Source organism: Convolutriloba macropyga, chromosome 4 (assembly GCF_964194025.1).
Source record: "Convolutriloba macropyga chromosome 4, txConMacr16.3, whole genome shotgun sequence".
Taxonomy (NCBI): domain Eukaryota; kingdom Metazoa; phylum Xenacoelomorpha; order Acoela; family Convolutidae; genus Convolutriloba; species Convolutriloba macropyga.
In genome coordinates, this window is record NC_134471.1 from 65,324,220 (window position 1) to 65,337,563 (window position 13,344).

The 13,344-nt window shown below is 33.0% G+C and overlaps 1 protein-coding gene across 3 annotated transcripts in view; it reads right to left on the minus strand.

Annotated features, from left to right (window-relative positions):
• LOC142337833 (uncharacterized) overlaps nucleotides 1-13,344 on the minus strand; it is a 116,631-nt gene that overhangs the window by 35,618 nt on the left and 67,669 nt on the right. The window lies entirely within an intron of this gene.

Sequence of the window (13,344 nt, forward strand, 5' to 3'; positions counted from 1 at the left end):
CAAATTTTGAAAAGATATCAATTCTAGCTAAAAATTACTATGAAGGGTTATTAAAGTCCTCATAACAAATGCTCAGTGTATATAATTTTTGGCGCAGTCGGTTTGGAAAACAAAGAGATCACTGAAAGGAAAAGGAGATCTAAACATGTTAAGACTGAAACTTGAATGAAAATGGCCCTGTACTTTATTAAAATAAAAAGTGAGATCATGAATAGCAAAAAAATGGAAGTATATCAGGCAAATGGCCAGAAAATAAACACCAGTGATTCCCATAACCCCAATGGTGATTGAGAAAACGGAAAATAAAAACACAAAAGACAAACCGAACACGAATTGCTCGCAGCGACTCGCGAGCGGTTTGCTTTGTTAGTAGCTAGCTGTGACATTGGGAGGATAGCTTGAGCCTAATTACAGGGATAGGATGAGTTTGAGGGAGTAAGCAGTATTACGGGCAGAAATATGTGGAGGGGGTTAAAAGGAGGAGGGTCAAACTCGATGAATCTCCCTTCACATCATAAATTTATGCCTCTAAAGATGCCGCGGTGAAACGAATACTCACACTTTGAGACTAAAGAGTCGTTAGGATATAAGAGATACTTAATGTTGTCCGGGCGTTACTTATTTATCCCGTTGTTGCGGACGAAAGTTGAAGTGTCAGACGAAAAACTGGTCAAGCAAAAATTGCTTGAAAAGATCACAGGAGTAACAAAATTGATACGAACTTGTTTTGAGAGCAGTTAAAAAAAAACTGACTGTTTTACAAAAACATTTTTAAAATGCGAAGTAGCTTAATTTCAATTGGTAGTAAGTTATACTACTGTTTCTTAACGAGAGAGACGATAACTATTATCTGATAGAAGAACAAGTATCAAAACCAATAAGTATTAGAGATGGCAACTAAAACTTATGAAAACAAGGTCGAAGCAGCGCGCATCTGAAGTTGGGCTCTATATGTTTAAGCCATTTCAATTTCGTTTTTTTTTACAAACTGACTCTGCTGAGTACAGATTTGCTGAGAAACAGGTGATTAAAAGCACGTTGAGCAAGAACAATATAAGAAAAGAGGGAAACTAGCCTAGAGAAGGTAACAATAATTCATCCGAAATGTTGAACAAGTTGTGATCTAAGGTAAAGCGAACCAAAATTATGTTTGAGGAAGTAAAAAATATCCACAAGAATTCCTGGAACGATTCAAAGAGTTGTCCTCCCTAAAAACTCATTGAAATGATGCAAACCCTAGGACAACAACATAACTGAAGTCAATAAGAAGCAAAATGACATTAATTCCTCATATAAAAATTGGGCACAAAATATTCTTTCTTGCACTTGGTATCATTCAAGGATTGACCAAACAGTAGTCAAGTCGTAATAGCAACCGAAATTTCTTATTTAAATAATACGAAAAAACTAAGAAATTGTTAAAAACTCTCAAATTGTTTGTAACTATTCTCGAAAGATATTCGCTCTATAACACCTGAACTGTAATAACCTGGTATTCACAAATTCATAGAAGTATAGGGTATCTATTTGTTTCACAATAGATGAAACAAGGAGGATCGTTAATGTGCGTTCGCACATGATGTTCCGACCGGCGCTCATCTACATTTTCTACTTGACTGTTTTGATTAACATTTTTGACGAAGAGATAATCAAAAATTGATGTTCTAAAAAAATGTTTTAAAAAAGTTTTAAAAAATCGTTACACAGCCAAACTAATAATTGAATTAAATAATGTCATGCTTCAATACAACGAGAGCTGCCATTAAAAAGACTACGAGAAAACAACAACGTAAGAAAGCAAAAACAAAAATTTCATGGCAAAAACTCAATATCTAAATTTAAAAGCACCTAGTAAAAACGTCAAATTACAATCAGAAAAGAATCTAACTACACAGATTTGTTTTCTAACTACACAGCAGCTGGGATTTCTCCTTAATGAGACTATTTTACAAGTCGACAAAAAGAAGAAACAATGAAGCCAAATTCAAAAATCAATCAACATTTGTTAAACCAAATAATTTGAAAAGTCTTAAAAATCAAAAAATTTTAACAAAAAAATCTTCATTTACGAAAACGTCATAATGAACCTCTCTTTGGTTAAACTAAGCCATAGGAACGGGCTAAAGATGCTAAAAACAACGAACAACAAATTACAAAAACTGCGAAAACACAAATTAATGAAGCCATTGAAATCATTAGCTATTATCTGAATATTATGTATTTCAATTCATATTCTTTTTATACTAATTCAGCTAAAATTACACCGAATGAATAAATAAGTTCAATTGAGCTACATTTGAAAATCATTGGGATCTGTTATTACGCGATTGTGCTAAAGGAAGACAAAAAGAAACAAATACACCACTCACATAACGATATCAGTTACGTAATAATATCAGTAAACATGTTAACTTTTAAAATACAAGGAATTCTATGGGACATCGCAATGATGAGAATAGGTTTCAAGTAAAACAACAAAAACTGAAAAAATTGAAAAATCCTGAAAAAAAGTATTAAATCCTATACTTTAAGACTATTTTCAATAAACTGATTGCTCCGGGTAACATCAAACATTCAAAATACAAGCTTATGAGACCGGTCAGCATTTTACGGCTACCTAAAGAATAAAAGAACAGGCAAAAACAGCAAATTCAAAAAAGAAGCCATTAAAAAATGAACTTTTCGGTAAAGATTTTACTTTTTATAAATAGCAATGGGATTCTTCTTTTCAACAGTTTGACTCCAAAAACGCAATCAACATGAACAAATGAATTAAAACCACGAACTTTTTGAGAAAACGCGTAGTATCAACGCCATAAAATTCAATAGCGTTCAAGGGAAGCTAGGTTAATAAAAACGCTAATGTCTTCCTCGATGAGACAACGCGTTAATATGTCATCAATAGAAATTACAATAAGTCATTGATCATGAAAACAACAAATACAGGCAAAATCCAAAAATTATGTAGAAAAATGGTAGGAGATAGTGTCAAAGCAATTTAAACCAGAAGTTTTTCTCTGAGAACTTTATCCATGATCCAATGAACGTCTTCCCTAAGCAAATGGGAGATATCAATATCAGGATAAATTGATAAGATTTCAAGAGGAACCAATAATACAAAGATCCAATTTTTTTTTAATTTTGAAATCTTATGGCATTGAAGTCATAAAACAAATAGTTAGAGGACAAAACCTTCAACCCAATTAATTTTGATTGCAGTCGAAAGGAGGGTGTCCTGTCTGAATTACAATTCTGAGACTGAATTACAATTCATGAAAAAAAAGTTTGATCGGTTAATGTTAAAAAATCTTTCTTAAAGCCTTGACAGCCATTATATTCATTAGCTTTCAACGCAAGTCAAAAAATACGCTCAGTTATGAGTTGATTGGGAGACAAGGATATTTGTCACGCATAGCTAATCAATAAAATATCACAATAATTCTTATGACAATGGAAACAACAAATAGAAGCAAAAACCAAAAGATCAGTAGAAAAGTGTGAGAACGAAGTGTCGAAGCCATTTAAACCATAAGCTTTTCTCAGAAAACTTTATCCATGATCCATTGAACGTCTTCCCTAAGCCAATGGGATATACAATGTCAGGATAATGTGGCAAGATTTCAAGAGGAACCAACAATCAGAAAATATCTAAAAGATTTTTGAAAAAATTTTTGAAGTTTTGTGGCATTGAAGTCACATATAACAAATAGTTAAAGACAAAGACTTTAACGCAATTAATTTTGGTTGCAGTAGAAAAGAAGGGGTCTGTTATTACTGAGAGTGACAATTCATAAAAATAAGTTTATCATCGCTTAATGTTAAAAAATCTCTTGAAAAAAAAAATTGTAAAGTCTTAACATCCATTAGCTGTCCACTCAAAGCTCTAGATAGGTTCACTTAATGCTCATTACAAAACCTACTGCACTTTTAGTCAACAAGTCTACGCCATAGGACTGCAGAAATTTATTAAAACCTAAAAGAAAATTTCAATTAAAATTACGACAACTCAAGAGTCGAAGCCAAAAACACCTGAGTGATTCCATGAAATTTTTTGTTCATTGGGCTTCATTTGATTGTAAATCTGGTTTGCCAATAACGGAACCTTGATATGCAAAGTGTCTAGTCTCTAGATGACTTAAAAAACAAAAAAAAATGAAAAGTTTTCTAAAAAAGGAGCTCTCAAATAGAATTCTAATTTTCTGATAGTTAACTTCCCTATGAGACAAGACTAGTCTTTTTTATCGGCTTTCGTCTATTAGGAACTCAAAACTGGTTCTTTTTGAGGCGTGAAATGTAATTTTGATTCAATATTTTTTACAGAAAATGACTTAATTTGAAGAAAAATTACACTAAAAGTGAACAAAATCATGCCAAATATCACGTGTTCACACAGAGCTTCAATCCTCGATAACTTCTCGAAAAAAAAAACGAAATTCAAAAAAATCTTTTTAATTTCGAATTCTACGCTGGACGAACTTTTTAATGATACCACTCACATTTCTCTACGATGAATATATCGATCGGCCCAATTTTTCTGAACAAAAAAAACCCATTTGAGTATATAGTTTGTCCTCTCACAAGTGGGGTCGGAACAAAAAGTATCAATAGGACAAAGTAATACTATATCCTATTCAAACCTTTAAAGCAGAAAACAATAGTTAAAACCAAAACTGGTTGAACAAAAATTTTGCTCGCTTTTTATTTGCACACTCGCTCTTTTGTTTTTCGCTCCGATGTTCACAGTTGATCAACGGTAAAACAACACAGTTGATCAGCAAAAAAACCTTATTTCACGGCTTTCACTTCTTGCATCAATTTCATTCCCCAGAATTATTGATTTAAAAAGACACTTCTCTAATACACTCCTCTAGGTCCCGCAAAAAATAGGCGCGCTATAATGGCCGCCAAAGAGAAGCTGAGGGCGGCTATTAATTAACTGAATGCAACAAACCTTTGCCCGAGCGCAGTTAAAATATGAAATCCTTCGGGCAATAAATTTTAAAGAAAAAATGAAATATTTACGTGAACAGAACTCAGATTAAGAAGTAATCAACAAAACAAATAAATACTCGGACGTATGAGAACAATCAACGTGTTCTATTTAATACAAAATCAGAGCGGTTTTTTATACATGTCACTTGTAACAATCAGACTACAATTTATAAAGCTACCGATAAAATTGCAAGATGAGTAAGACAAAGAGAATATCTATATCGTTTAACAGTTTGACTATTCGCATTAAACTTTGATTTTAACTAATCTGAATTGTATAACTAACAGGTAAAGTTATTTAAAACAGTAATCAACAATTTTAAGTAAAATTCGATCAGATCCGTAGAGCTTAGTTAAAACTGGTTAATTCTTTCATTGACAAAAGTAAGTGATCAACTGAACGCTTGATCTGAAAACGCCGTCTGAATTCAATTAGAGCTCTATCGACTGCAAAACGTACACACACCATTTTAGCCAGCCGTACACATTTTGTGTTTGTGTTTTGTACACACTTTTAAACAGAAGAGTATACCACACTCGCTATAGAAATGTGACTTGCTCTGTTAGTGGTAAACCACATTGTGTTAATCAGTTTAACGCTTGAGAAACAATGCCTCGTTACAAATCTCCTTATGGATAACAAAGTGATATTATTGAGGAAGTTTAGCAAGTTTGCGGTTTTGATGACAATACGATTGAGATATTCACATATCGATCAATTAGGTCATTGGCTAAACCGAGACTATTTTTTTCGCTTTTGCGTTTTTTTTGTATCTAACAACCACTCAACTTGATGAACATTCACGTTATGGTCATTGCAGTTCGTAAATGCAGAACTTTTCAGTCCCGCAAAATTGCGGTATTAAATGACTGAGGCAAATTGAAATCGGGGTAGTTAAAGAGTGTGCGCGCGTCAAGTTCCAACCATTCCACGGATGTTTATGCAAACGGAACTTCCAGAACTAGACCAAAGAGGAAGAAATCTGACTCAATTTAAATTATTTTTGACAAAACAAACAAAATCAAAATGTTAGCATTTGTAAACCATGTAAACCAGCAAAATGCAAACCATAGCAAAATTAAAGTGCACTCAAAAACTCCCCACACACTTAACTATAACACAATGAACTATAACACGATGACAAAAACAGCAAAACAGCTCTAAATTTCAAAACAAGGAAGCTCGGTAATGTGCGTACGCTCATAATGTTCATCCACATTCTTGACTTAATTGGCTGCTGAATGCGAAATGATGAAGAGATAGAAAACTTTCAAAAACATACATATCGTTCAATAAGCAACTAATGGTAAAAAGGCCACGTTAGAGGGCCGATGAAACTTGTTGTTAATAGGACTACAAGAAAAGACAATCATAAAAATCAAATGAACATTAATTACAACCAAAACTCGATATCTATATTAAAACAACTCATAAAAAATCAAACTCTCAGCAGATAAAACCTAAACAAAACATTAACCTTTACTTGATAAGAAAAGATATGGGACCTGTCCGCAATCGACTGGTTAACAGGTTGTCAAAAAAGAGCAAACAGGTGCGAAGTTCACAAAAATACGTTTCTGTTTTTGAAAAAAATGATTTCAAAGTGATTATTATCATTAGTATTAACTGAAATCACTCAAATATTATCTTTATCTCAGTAGGAAGCAATTGAACCCTGTCATTTTCCAGTGTAGTTATTTTATAATTTAAGGAAAACAAAATGTACAAAGAAATCTCAAATATTTTAGAAAATGTCGTAGTAACAATGCCAGAAAACAAATGGTTGAAATTAACACCCCTATAAAATATAGCTCATTGGAAACGGGTTGTGACCTGTCGTTACAGAGACTAAGCTACAAATCGACTAAAAAAAATTGAAATGGCGAATTTCCCAAATCCAAATGTTTTTGAAGACAAATGTTTTATAAACCATAATAGATATATTTCAACTAAAAGCGATGGTCTAATTTAAGACACCTCAGGAGTCCAATTGGGCCTGTTATTAATGAGACAAAGTCACAAGACTAGAAAACAACAAATACAGGCAGAAGCCAAAACTTCAAACAATTGTACGACACCAATGTTCAGGGCACTGTATTATTAAGATGTTATCCGCAAGAGCTGTGAACCATCACTTGCTTCTAATCTGAAGATCAACGGGTCTTCCTTATAAACGGACTGCGGAGAACAGACAAAAAGAAACACAAAAATTGAACAGTATAGAAATCTCGAAATCTTTTTATGAAATTAAATGGTCGACACCATCAATCAGAACATAACAAAAATTAAAAATTCTTTCATCGTAAAAATTAATTGAGAATTCTTATTAGTGAGATTGAGTTACACGGTGATAAAACGGAGAGCAAAAAGGAGACAGTTGAAAAAATCTTTCTTTTATAGTTCATTTGAAAGTCATTAAAACAAATAGCTATAAACTGAAATCTTTAAATACGTTCAGTTATACGTCCTGGGGAAGCAATTGAGACAGATCATTATCATATAGTATATGTCGTACAACAACAAAAAGAAAGACAAACATAGGCAAAAATTAAAAAAATCCACTAAACTTTGCAAGAGGACTATCTCAGCCAGAAGGCATAAACTACAACAAAAACAATATCAACATATTCAGATAATCCTTTTTTCAACACTGTGTATTTTCCCATATATGCATTCCGTCCATTGGACCTTACAATAAGATGGTAATTTGGCAAGGAAACAAAATAAATCTATTAAATGTGCAATTACGCTAAAAAATTTGAAAACATGTAGTATCAAAAAACCAAGAAGACATTAGACAAAAAGATAACCATTACAGACATTAAACTATAACTCATAGAAAACCTGTTGAAACTTAGACTGCGCCAGCAGTTGAGAGAAAAAAAGGCCAATTTCAAAAATTCCGACATCTTCTTAAAACAAATAAATTCAAAGACAAACGAGACAATAGATAACAGCTGAAAGCATTGCCTAGTTTCACTTATACATCTTAAAAAAGCCTATTGGATCTTTAATTGGGGAGACTAAATCAATGGACTACAAAAAGTATTACAAATGAAAGCAAAACATAAGAACTCAAAATTATACGAAAGCAAATTTTCAGAGCCAAATTCATCAGGTAAACTCTGAAACCATAATATGTTTGTTGGTCCTATTTTTTAAAAAAATTCAGTCTGTCAAAAATTGAGCCCTGATTTGAAAATCTTGCCAGTAAATCACAAAATCTATAAATCCGGAAATATTTTGAAAAAAGGCCGCGCCCCCTTAAAATCTATTTTTTACCGTAAAGATCCATGGCAAGATCAAGAAAACAAGATCAGTCCTGATATTGCTGCCCCCGTCTAAGAAAACACTAAATTGTTCAAATGGTTGCGAAGCAGATCAATTTTTAAACAAAACTTTTCAGAATATCAAAAATAAATAAAATAATGCATTTTGTATAAATATCGAGTTCAAATTTTAAAAAACTGGCAACATTATAATTCCAGAAGACTTTTAAAACCAGTGGGAGTATGACCAGCTGCCTTTTTGAGCTTACGAATATGGCCGCAGTTTTAAGATGTCTATTTCAGGGAAATTTAAAGAAAATGGGCTAAAAAACATTTAGTCCCATTTTTGACGAAAAAATACTGAATTTTGAAATTTAGCATAAATTCTAGCCAAAAGAAATCGGATCGAACAATTCAGCAACCCTCCTCTATCCTTAAGGATAAAATCACAACCACTACAGTTAACAAGTTAAACAATTTTTTAGCAAAATTGATATTTTGGTGAAAAATACGGAAAAGATGAATGAAAACAACGGAATATTGTCTCCTATTTACGAAACTTTAAACCTCAATAACTCACTGTAAAAGCGTAAAAAATCCTTTTAATTCCATAATTTACACTGGACGGGCTTTCTAATGATACCACTCGCAACTCTCTAAGATGATCATATCGATCGGCCAAAACTGACTGAACAAAAAACCATATATATTTCCTCCCCCCACTAAAGTGGGTCGGAAGAACAACTCAAAATTGCATCTAAAAGTCTTAGAAACAATTAAAACGGTCGCACCTGCTTCCCAACAGATTAACTGCCTAACCTCAGTGATAAAAGCCTTTGTCCCGAAAAAGTAGGGCTAAAAACTTTGCATGTAAACAAAATAATTCGCTTTCAGAAAATTTCTTCGTCTACTTTGCTCACGCTTTCTCAGAAAAATGCATGAGCAAAAACTTCTATTCATCAATCTCTTTCAACGTTTCTGACTGTTCAGCAGATTTACTTAAACAATTGTTTTCACGTGTGGCATAGAATTTTGCATCCTGTTTCGATGACTCTCCACCCACATAAAAACATGACCAGATATCCGGAAACAACTTGAGGTAGAAAACTGACCCTACTAACTAACGTCACTAATTCAAATTAAAAATGAGCGAGGTTCTTCTGCCATGCTCAGCTGAGGAGATAAAGGTAATGAATTACGAAAATTTCGTGAATCAAATTTTTTTAAAAAATAAGCGCTGCTTATTCAAATTTGTGTAAAATTAGTATAAAAACAAGAGCTGCTGAGTAGTTTTTACCAAGATAGATTTTCAGAGATTTCTGCATAATATTTACGTGCGGCAGACTATAGATACCCAATAATTATTGAACTGAACTAATGGCCTTGCAGCTGCAATGCATAAAAAATAAGTTATCTACTTTTTTGTTTATAATTTTGGTGCCAAAAATGAAACTCTTCATTTCATTTCACTCGCAAACCATTATTTGTACCAGCCTTAACAAAACATGCGTGCTTTATTGATTGACGTTTAGATTAACCTGAATTAACCTTAAGAAAAGTGATTTCAATTATGATGAGTTCAGTTAAGCACCCACCGCAAATGAGCATAACAAATGACCGAACGCACATTAACGCAGTTGATGAGTGGCATGAATACACTATTAAAACTACTCTTATGAGCGGGCAAATTTCTCTCAAACTGAGTTAAAAGCCAAACGCCAAGCAGCTAAGAATAACGAGAGTCGTCGATCGGTTTGGCTCTTTTAAGACATTCGGACACGAAAATGTTTAGATAGTTAATTTAAAAAATAGAATCTTCAAGACAGTTAAGAGAATTAAACAACATGCTCGTCTAATTGCCTGAAAAAAGGTGTTATTGATTCCCATAAGCCCGATTCGGATTGAAAGCACAGAAAATACCAATTATTGACATTTTCTTAAGTGTGAGCTAACATTTTCTTTTTCTTAAGTGTGAGCTATCTTTTGATTAGTTTCAATACCGATAAAGATTACACATGATAACCAAGGCCAATTAGAACAATGTATCAGAAGCGGGCATCTAAAATTGAGCTTCATTGGTTTATCCCGTTTCTATTTGATTTCGTTTTCTTTATGATTCCGTTCATTTTCAATTTCTCGAAGAGTGGGTCGATAAAACTGCTCATATAAAATTTGGTTACCAGCAATTTAATATTTGAAAGCGCTTTGTGCAGAATAAGCAAAGAATGGAAATAGCCTAGAGAACACAAAAAGAGTTTACGCAAAATGTTGAAAAAACTGACTTCAGGTAAGGGAGAGCCAATATTAGCCAGAAGACAAAACATTGGAAGAATCAAACAAATAAAAACCATTCAAAATGACTTAAAGCTCGCTATAATAATACGAAAAACTGACAACGCTTTCGAAGCAATTGAAAATCTTTACAATTGAAATCTTTACACCGGAAAACCTAAGATGAAAGAAAGCTGCTTGAAACAGCTGCACGAGAACAGAAATTTTAGCAACGAATTTTGTTCAGACTTTTATTTCAAGCTTACTCCAAGTCAACTGCTTGAACGAGAAAATACTCTCATTTCGCTCCACTTTTAAAATTTTTTGGGAGTCATACTCTTTAAATCTTGAATTTACTGCAAATTTCCTGTTTCAAATCCCCACGAAAAAAAATGCTGGAAACATAGCCGGAAAAATTCTGGAAACAACTCGAAATCGTTTTCATTACAAAATTCACTTCCAAACTACTATTACAATCATAGGTCAAATAATTCAAAAAATTATCTCAAGTGTGAAATTGACCTAAAAACATGGAAAAACTCATTACATTTTTATATCGAAAAAGTACACCTAGAAACAAAGGACTAGGTTTCATGAAATTGCTATTATAAAATTGCTTTAAAAATATTTGGCAAGCCATAACAAGTTTTCAAATATTTCTATAAAAAAACAAATAGAAGAGCAGTAAGAAATCGAGAGACATTCGACGACATTTCTCAATTTTTTGACATTTAGAAAAATGTTTTGGATGAAGAATTTAATTCCATTAGGACTTCTACGATCAATAGGTTTTACGCTCTTTTATCCGCTGATCAAACCAGTCCACCAAAACAAAGTTCTCAAAGTTTATTCACTCCCTAAATTTCCAGTTGCTTTTTTGTTCGATCACTTATCACAAAAACAGCCGGCGGAAAACCTCCGCAAACTACTCTGAATTGCTTTGACAAAAAAACTAGTCTACCAACTGGAAGCACGCCAACACAGAGAAAATAACAATAAGTCAAGTATTGAAAGGAAAAATTGATAGAAAACAAACTAAACAAATTAGAAAATTCAATCATTTTCATAGTAGCAGTTTATATACAAAAAAAGACTTTGTCTCATGCAATCAAGAACGCAAAATTCTCACACAAGCTATGGCAAGCCACAAAAAACTCGCAAACGTCTTGAATTTTGGAAGAAAACACAGAGAAAATAACAATATGTCAAGTATTGAAAGAAAAAATTGATAGAAAACAAAACTAAACAAATTAGAAAATTAATTCATTTCCATAGTAGCAGTACACATACAAAAAAAGACTTTGTTTCATGCAATCAAGAACGCAAAATTCTCACTCACGCAAACGTTTCGAATTTTGGAAGAGAAAATTTAGAAATTGAGAAAAATCGCAAGATTTCCTAATTTTTTGTCAAATTTCGCAGACAAAACTACTTTATACAAAAAACTTTAATTAATTCGTAAAAGCACGTGTATACAAGTATAAGGCTTCATCTCAGTTATCAATAAAAGATGTTGAAAATCGTAAGACTCACTTCAATTGCTTAAAACCTTGAAAACGATAACAACAAAGCGTGAGCAACAATATTTTAGAATCAATTGGCAACAAAAAAACCAGCTCGAAAAAGCCGCAAGTGAACAAAAAACTCGCTCGCTTAGCAAAGATTGTGTTACCTACATTTCTCGCTCTGTTTCAAAAGCAATGAAAAAAATATTCACCATCTTCTCAGCTCTTCGAATTTGTTAGAAACAATTCTTTGCAAACTTTATTTACTCCCTGAACGTGCACTTGAAAACAAATTACGCCTTCACTTCTCCCTCGTGATTCGTTTCAAGGAAAATATAGAAGCGCATTAATAGTGGATTGAGATGATGACGCGGCCATCGATAAAACAAATATGTAGATATGCATCAATTTAAGCAGATTTAAAAGTTTGTTAAATTCTTGACAACGACGGTTTGGTACATTATGTGGAAACGAACATTGGCTATCATCCTTGAAATTATGAACCACTCAATAGATTTAAATTATATTTAAAAAAATAATTTCGGCGTATCGTTTCATTACCACATTCTGACCATCAACTAGAGCGCGCATGGAAACCGTGGCATAAAATAGTAGGTCCAGTAACTTCAACTGAAACGTACGATTTGTGATACTCCAGCTAAATATCTATTACATTTATTCAGTTCGGTTGTTCAATACTCGAAAGAACAACTGGTGATGTAGAATATAGAGAGAAACAGATACAGAATTGAGTTGACCAAGACCACCGCTTAGCTTACAGCTTTGCAGCTTTAACACAATGTATGGCAAATACTGATGAAAAAACACTGATGATTCAAGATTCAATTCAATTACAAGTTAGAGAAACATAGCCGGCAGAATGCCAGAAAATAGCCGCAATAGTTTCGTAGATCTGCTGTCTCAAAAAGATAGTAAAATAAACAGACCAAAAAAATTTCTATTAAACGCTGAGATGCTATAATTTGATTAAGAATCTGTTTAGGTTATTGCTGCTTCTATTAGCTGCTCTCAAATAACCTCCACTAAGAGTGACACGCACTTGACCTTATCTCTTGGAATTAAAGTAAAGAAAAGTCAGTTTCAGAGAAGAGAGGTAAGTCACGTGTAACCAACAACTTAATCACGCAAATGAATAAAAAAGTCGCTCGAATAAGAGCCAAAAATGACTTCACGCACATAATTCAGTTGAAATTGTATGAACGAATAAACAAATAGCAGATTTGAAGTGATTGTTACGTCATATGCTCGTAACGTCAAAAATCTTGACGACGAAATAAAAATAACC